The following is a 7,323-nucleotide window of genomic DNA, read 5'->3' as shown; positions in this document are numbered from 1 at the left end:
CAGACCAGGCAAGTTGATTTAATGTAATGGGAAAATGAGTCCTGTGTCCTTAGGAAAAGGTCCTTAGGAAAAGGCTCCTATCGTCTTTGAGGAAGCACAAGCACCATTTTCAAGGTCACTCTTCCAACCCCCCAGCCCCATCTGAAAGCTGTTACTGACTGTTTATGAACCAACTGGTTACAAAAAGAATCGTGGCAGACCCCTCAGTTCACCCTTTTAATAAGCCTGTTGCTCCCGCCTTCCCTGCAGCCAGCATCTCCACCGTCCCCAAAATGGGTGGTCTTTTTCTTCATCCCTCCTCATGGAGAAGATAGTTTGAAGGGCCACAGGAAGTTATTCACTTCTTTGAACCATTTCGCAACAGGATAGATCTCATGAATCACATCCTTCATGGAGATGTTGCCGTATTTACTAAGAGACCATGCAACCAAAGTGTCATCTTCTCCTTTGATTTGGGCATAACCATGCTGGTTGATGAGTTAGTTCATTCACTGACTTCAGGCTTGGGTACTTGCATGCAATGTATGGTTCCACAATCCTCAGCATGTTAATTGAAGCCTTGTTAAACTTAACAAAGGTGCCATTGAAAACCTGGCGAAGGCGAAGAAGCTGCAACACTTTTCAAACCTTCGGGCTCACACCACTGACACCTGTGATCCTGATAACAAAGGCCAGCTTGGGCTCTCCAGGCACATAGAAGTTGCCAGCTTTCCTGGCCACGCGAGTCATTCGGATTTCAGTTCTGTCCATCTGCCTGTATTCCTTGTGATAGCGCTTAGCTTTCTCGTAGACCAGCCTCTTTCCCGGTTAAAGCATCTTTTGGGCAAACTTCATTCTCAGGTGCTTGATCTTTAGTTCTGCGTGATTCCTTTGTTTTTCCTTACGGGTCCGTGGTATAGCAGGACCCTCGTTTTTCTTCTCTGTGACACCCTCCATGATTCCATCTACTTTAAAAAAGATCACTCCTTATAAAAGCACAGATGTACACTGACCACCTCTTAATGTGGGTGGAGCTTCTTAGTACGTAGAGAGAATTTGTATCAAGCTAGAGTGGATTTGTATATTGTCCTCATCTTTTTTTCCCAGTTGGAAGCAGCATGCAACCAGTTCTGGGAGCCTCATCTAGCTGTACCCCAGAGAGTTGTCTGATGCATGGTAGCAAGAAGGACTGACTCTCATTTTCTGGGCATCCAGAGAGGAAGGTGAAAGAGGAGTATTAGTTTTTATGGCTGCCCTACAGCAGGAGGCAGAACATTGGGAGCCAGAAAAGGGTGACTCACCTCAGTTCACTCCCTCTTCAGCATCAGACTTACTTAATAATCTGTAGTGAACAGTTTCACATGTTTGGGGGTTAACAATAGCCTTCTAAAAGTAGATATGTAGGAGTCACCCAGATGCTTTCTTGGCTATGTGAGTGAGGGAGATAGAATAAACATATAAAATGTGTCTTAAAGTATTGTGGTCTCATTCCCCACCCCCCAGATCCTATACTGAAATCATGTTCTAGTAGTGACACAATTGTTAAAACTCCATTAGCAATTTGAAACCAACATGAAGATGCTTTGGTAGGGCATGGCACCTATAGCTAAAAGAATGGGATCCTACTATTTAGAAATAGAAATTAATTTGGAAATAGAAATGAATCTAAAGAGCTCAGATATCATGATAATATTTGGGGCCAATGTTCACCTTTAATACAATGAAGCGATGAACACCCAGTTCCGTTTTCATTTCAGAAGCCAGCTGAGTGACTCCCGCTGGTCTTGCTACTCCATCTTTAGGAGACACGCATGCGCACCATATAGTGAAACTATGGCTGATTTATGGTTCTCAGCAGTGCGGGTTCATTCTTGCATATTGTTGTTGCTGTTACTGTTGGGGGCCATCAAGTCAGCTCCAACTGATAACGACCCTATGCACACATGGAAACTCGCCCACTTCTAGGCCAGATGCACAGCTGCTGCGTTTGAGTCCACAGCTGCAGCTGCTGTGTGGATTCATCACCTTGCTTCCTTTTCCCCCGACCCTCCACTGTACCACGCATGATGCTCTCTTCCAGGGACTGGTCTCTCCTGATAATATATGTGTCTAAAGTTTGTGAGAGGAAGTCTCACCATCCTCAATTCTAAAAAACATCTGGCTGCACTTCTAGCAAGACGGACTGTTGTTTTTTTTTAATCCATGGTAATTTCAATATTCATTGCCAGCATCATAATTTTTCTTCAGTCATCTTTATTCATTATCTAACTTTCATGTGCATTTGAATCCATTTCTTGGGTGAAGGAGCATCTTAGTCCACAAAGCACATTCTTTCTCGTCAACACTTTAAAAAGGTCTTGTGTAGCGGATTTGCTCAAAGCAATATGCTATTTGATTTCTTGAACATTGTTGTGAATCTAAGTAAAATGAATTCCTGGGCAACTTCGATCTTCTCTTCATCTATCATGATGTTATCTATTGGTATAGTTGTGAGGATTTTTGCTTTCTTTACATTTAATGGAATTCCATACTGAAGACTCCGGTCCTTGATCTTCATCAAGTGTTTTGAATCCTCCTCACTTTCATCAGTCATCCACATGTCGAAGGTTGTTGCTAAGACTTCCTCAAATCCAGTTGCCCCGTTCTTCTTCACATAAACCAGCTTCTTAGATTATTTGCTCAGCACAGAGACTAAGCCAGTAGGATGAGAGGACATTCTTCTCACACACGCCTATCCTGATTTTAAACCATGCAGTATCTTCTTGTCCTGTTAATCAGACTGTCTTTTGGTCCATGTGCAGGACCCACATGAGCAGAGTGAAGTGGCCTGGCTTTTCTTTTCTTTCCAACGTTATCCGTAGCTTATTATGATCCACACCGTCAAATTCCTAGTCAACAAAGCACAAGGAATATGTTTCTGGGATGCTCTGCTTTGAGACAAGATTCATCTGACATCAGCAATGATTTTTTTTTGCTGTTGCAAGTTCTCTTCTGGATCTGGTGTGAACTTCTGGCGGCTCTCTGCGGATGTAATGCTGCAATAGCATTTGAATTGTCTTCAGGAACATTTAACATGTATGTGGTATTAAGAATATGGTCTGATAAATTCTATGCTTTGTTGTCACCTTTCTTTGGAATAGGCACAGATATTGATCTCTTGCAGTCAGTTGGTCAGGTAGTTACCTTCCAAATTTCTTGGGATAGATGAGCGATTGGTTCTAATGACTTTTCAACAGTTTGCTGCGATATTCCAATTGACATTCCATCAATTCCAGGACCCTTGTTTTGGGCTAATCCATCAGTGTACTTTTGACTTATTCACTAGAGTGTTCTTTTATGTAACCCTCACAAACTGAACCCCAGTTATACATGTACAACATTATCCTTCATTTTGTTTTGGAATGATACTTCTGTAACCAAATTCTCCCACTTACTTGTGCTGGTAACTTGTATCATAAATTGAACTATAAATTTATTTGAGTTTATCGGAAGCCCAAATCTCAAATGCCACTAAGGACACAACGAACTATTTGGGGTTGTAGCAGACAGTGACAAGTGAATAGTCTTGAACTATATCTTGAAGCTACCCTCCCTTTGAGAGAGCCAGTGTGAGTGTACAAAAAGTCAGCTTTGCTCTATAGGAAGTCTCGGCTGTCTCTGGGAAGGTCATGTTGACCCCATGTTTTATTTTTAATAAGGAAGCCAACTTCTAACAAGAGCGTTTTAGCAGATCTCTTTTAGTTATTTTCTGCTCTAATAAACTGTTTGTCTTCTTTAATAAATTATTTGCTCTAGTGTCTGCTCTAATAAACTACTTATCAAAATTATTTACAGGGGTTCAGAACCCAAGAGAGATGAGGAGTGACCCCAAAAGAAAAGAAAATCATCATACGCACTTAGGGTGGTAGAGGAAGGTTCAAAATAAGAGCTTTATCGGTGAACCACTGATGTCTGAGTGGTTAGGACTTGGATGCCCGAGACTCTTATGGAAACGTAACTTGGAAAGAATCTGGGTAATGAAGGCAATGTCGTTGCTGCCACTTCTGAGTGATGTGTTTCTTTGTGCCCCCAAACGGAATGCATACATGTTGGGAACTCTTGGTTTGCTTTGCTTTCCTTTCCTGAGTGAAAAAGCAAATAGTCTGGGAAATAGAAGCCATTAAGTAGCTGCATTCGTTATTAGAATTTAGTTCAAATATTGCTACAACCAGTATTTCATTTTCCAAGCTTGGGGATCCAGAGCAATATGACAAGAAGCGGATTTTGTCTGGCAAATGTGGATTTGGGTTCACTGGGCGGGGGAGGGGGAGGTGAATGCAATTTCTCTAGGATTCTCTACGTTTAGAGTAAATTTATTTTTGCATTTGTGCATGGCACATTAAAGTGACATTAATAACAGAAAATTGTCATTTTATAAAAGGGCAGAATTTGATCGATTAATAGAAATGGTTGTATCTTTGTTCCAAAAGGATTCTCTCTGAATCGCACGCCCCCCAAGTCTGCCCCTTCCAGATGCTTCAGGAAGCGATCAGTATAATGTATTGGATGGAAATATGAATCCTTCATATGGTGTATGTTGACCACAGCTGGTAATATGACTGTGACCCGAAACAAGAATTTCCCAAGTTCTAAATGCAATGGGAATAGCAGCAACAGATATTAGTCTCAGCTCTCATGATATCAGATTTTCATTCTTCCCTGGCCTACTGCTTCGGGAAGAACACCAAGAGCCCTGGGAGATTCTTGTCGTGTCTGCTCTTTGGTGTCCTGGTCTCCAGAATCTAAAGCCCTGCTTGCATAACAAAAAGGGGAACTGAGAGTGGGGATAACAAACCTAGAGGAATTTGGAATGTGTACAATGCAACTCTGACAATAATGAGAGAGACCAGTCACAGAGGAAGAGTCAAAAGACAATTGGCAGCTGTTCTCCTTGCTCCTGAGCCCAGAGGAGGAAACGGGCTTACACCAGAGAGGAGGGATTTAGACAGGCCCATGAAAGGATTTCAGGCTCAAGATAATGCTTTCTCATGAACATCACAGTCATCTCCTGCTTCTGAAATTTAAAAGCATAGGAAAACTGGGATCCATTTAGGACAGGTTAGAGACCTTGGAAGTGCCAGAGGACCACCAAAGGGCTGTTTTCAGCATTTCCAACAGTCTAGGCGTACACACGAACCATTCCTGCACAGCAAGTTGAGTAGACGAATGAGACCATCTTTTTAATGAAAGATATTTTCATCTAAACATAATTATATCTCTTAATTTGGATTCCTAAGACCTCTTTGATAGAAATTATATCAACTCCATTATTAGTTCACCACAGCCCGTTTTCTAAAAGATATTGATGGGTCATCAGGCATTATTTAATTTTCAGCCATTTGTTTGCTGGTGAAAATTCTATCCAAACGTGGGCTGAGAGAAAGGTAAACGAAGAATAAAAAGGAAGCTTTTGATGAAAACACAGAAGATGGTCTTTCCTTAGAAAGGGATACCGCATGTATGAAGAAGGTGGCTCTACAATGGCAATCACTCATAGGAGGAGCGACAGGGAATGTAGGGGAGGAGGAGTCCTAGGATGGGGAGAGGGAGCTCAGCCTCAAGGGGGTGATAAATAAGGAAGGTCTGAGGGGGGAGGGAGCACTGGTGCTGACCTTGATTGCATGGCTCGTTTTGGGGGCGAATCAGCTATGGGGGGAGGGAATGCTCTAGGATGGAGATGGGGATGATGGTACAATCCCTCCTTCCTATGTTTGAACAATGGAACTATTCAGTTCTATGATATGTGGATTAGGTGCCAAGAAAACTGTTGAAAAAGAGGACAATAGAAACAAGAAATAAAGTAGACCTGGAACTGAGATAGCTCTAAGTTAGAAGCCAAACTCCTTCCATACTGTCCATGAGCTGGTCCACTCCCCTCTGAAAGCCTTAACTTAGTTCATTTTCAAATAATGAGGATATGCCTCACCTTATAGGCTGATTTGTCACTGTTACATGAGAAAATACATGTAAAACTAGAATTGAATGTATTTGGGTCTGAGGATAATTGAAGCCCAGAAATCAATTTGTCAGGAAGGCCATCAACAGATACACTGAGCTTAAACCTTACAGTGCCGTCCACCAAAGCGATTACAGGCATGCTAGCAGGTTGTTTTTCTTCACTTCATAAACGGAAATGACTCATTTGTAAATGCACAAGCAACAAGAATGAAAAGTTTTCCTCTCGGTGATTTGTTTCTGTCCCTGCCTTCTGGGAAGTGGGTGATTGCATTCACACGGGCTTCAATCATTAGGCACATATCTAGCCCGTTGATTGTTTTGAGGATAGCCGACAGGGAGTCGTTGCGATCATGCCTGGTTTCTATTCCTGCCCTTCCACCATTTTAACAGCAACTCCATCTTATGGAAGAGACAGCTGGAGACCACCTTTGTCATAGATCCTCCGACTGCCCTCAGGGTGGATGTGTTACACAGAATCCCATCTTGAAGGAGCAGTGATCGTTTGCTTTGCCCACAGAGACATTTATGGAGATGATTTTCTGGAAAGGCAATATCAGAAGCTAGGAGCTCTAGCATTTACTTGGAAAGCCCAATGGGGCCTGAGTCTGCTGACATGGCAGAAGTTTTTTTTCTTTTTCTTCTAGAGACCAATTCAGTGTAGACACTCCTGCGGGGAGCATCAGCCTGGGTGCTCGGGTGCATCTTACCTGAAACGTCTGTTTCCGCTTTCCCGTTGGGTTATTTAGGAGCACTTGAAGGTCATAAAAGGTGCCCTGGTGGTGTGGTGGTTTTGAGTTGGGCTGCTAACCACAAGGTCAGTACTTCAGAACTACCCGCCGCTTTGCCGGAGAAAGACCAGTCTTTCTACTGCTGTAAAAAGTTAGGAGTCGCCCCCTCCAAGAAAAAGCCCCATTGGGGTGGCAAGGTGAGGACTTCATCTCAACTGAGGTGGTGGGGGGGCACCTTTCTGTTAGGAGTTATTGTTGCAAAGAGTAGTTTACATCTTCACTTTCTGAAGACACTTGAATCTAGGACCGGCGTATCTGTGACAAGCATGTCAGGAGTGGACTTAGCCACTTCACACCCACCAGGAGTCCTCCCTCGGGGGCTCCAAGACCTGAAGCAGCAACGCCCTGCCCCATGTCCCTGAGCTCATCCCAAGCCCTTCCAAAGTTGGTCCACGCCAACACACCCTGTGGTCACCAGACACCAACCAGGTCTGTGTGCCTCGACCCTGGCCAGGAATCTGAGGGCAGATGCAGCACCAGCGCAGAAGGGCCCCGGCCCGGGACAGACGTGCTAAGCCCCAAGGTCAAAGTCAGATTTTGTTTTGTTCCATCGCAGCTA

At 43.4% G+C, this 7,323-nt stretch overlaps 1 pseudogene; it reads right to left on the bottom strand.

Moving 5' to 3' along the window:
• Window positions 1-203: 203 nt before the first annotated feature.
• LOC142448770 (large ribosomal subunit protein uL30 pseudogene) lies at window positions 204-936 on the bottom strand (annotated as a pseudogene).
• Window positions 937-7,323: the final 6,387 nt, after the last annotated feature.

The sequence above is a fragment of the Tenrec ecaudatus genome, chromosome 5, assembly GCF_050624435.1.
Source record: "Tenrec ecaudatus isolate mTenEca1 chromosome 5, mTenEca1.hap1, whole genome shotgun sequence".
NCBI lineage: Eukaryota > Metazoa > Chordata > Mammalia > Afrosoricida > Tenrecidae > Tenrec > Tenrec ecaudatus.
Note: the sequence above shows the minus strand (reverse complement) of the source record. Positions and strands in the feature narration are given on the sequence as shown.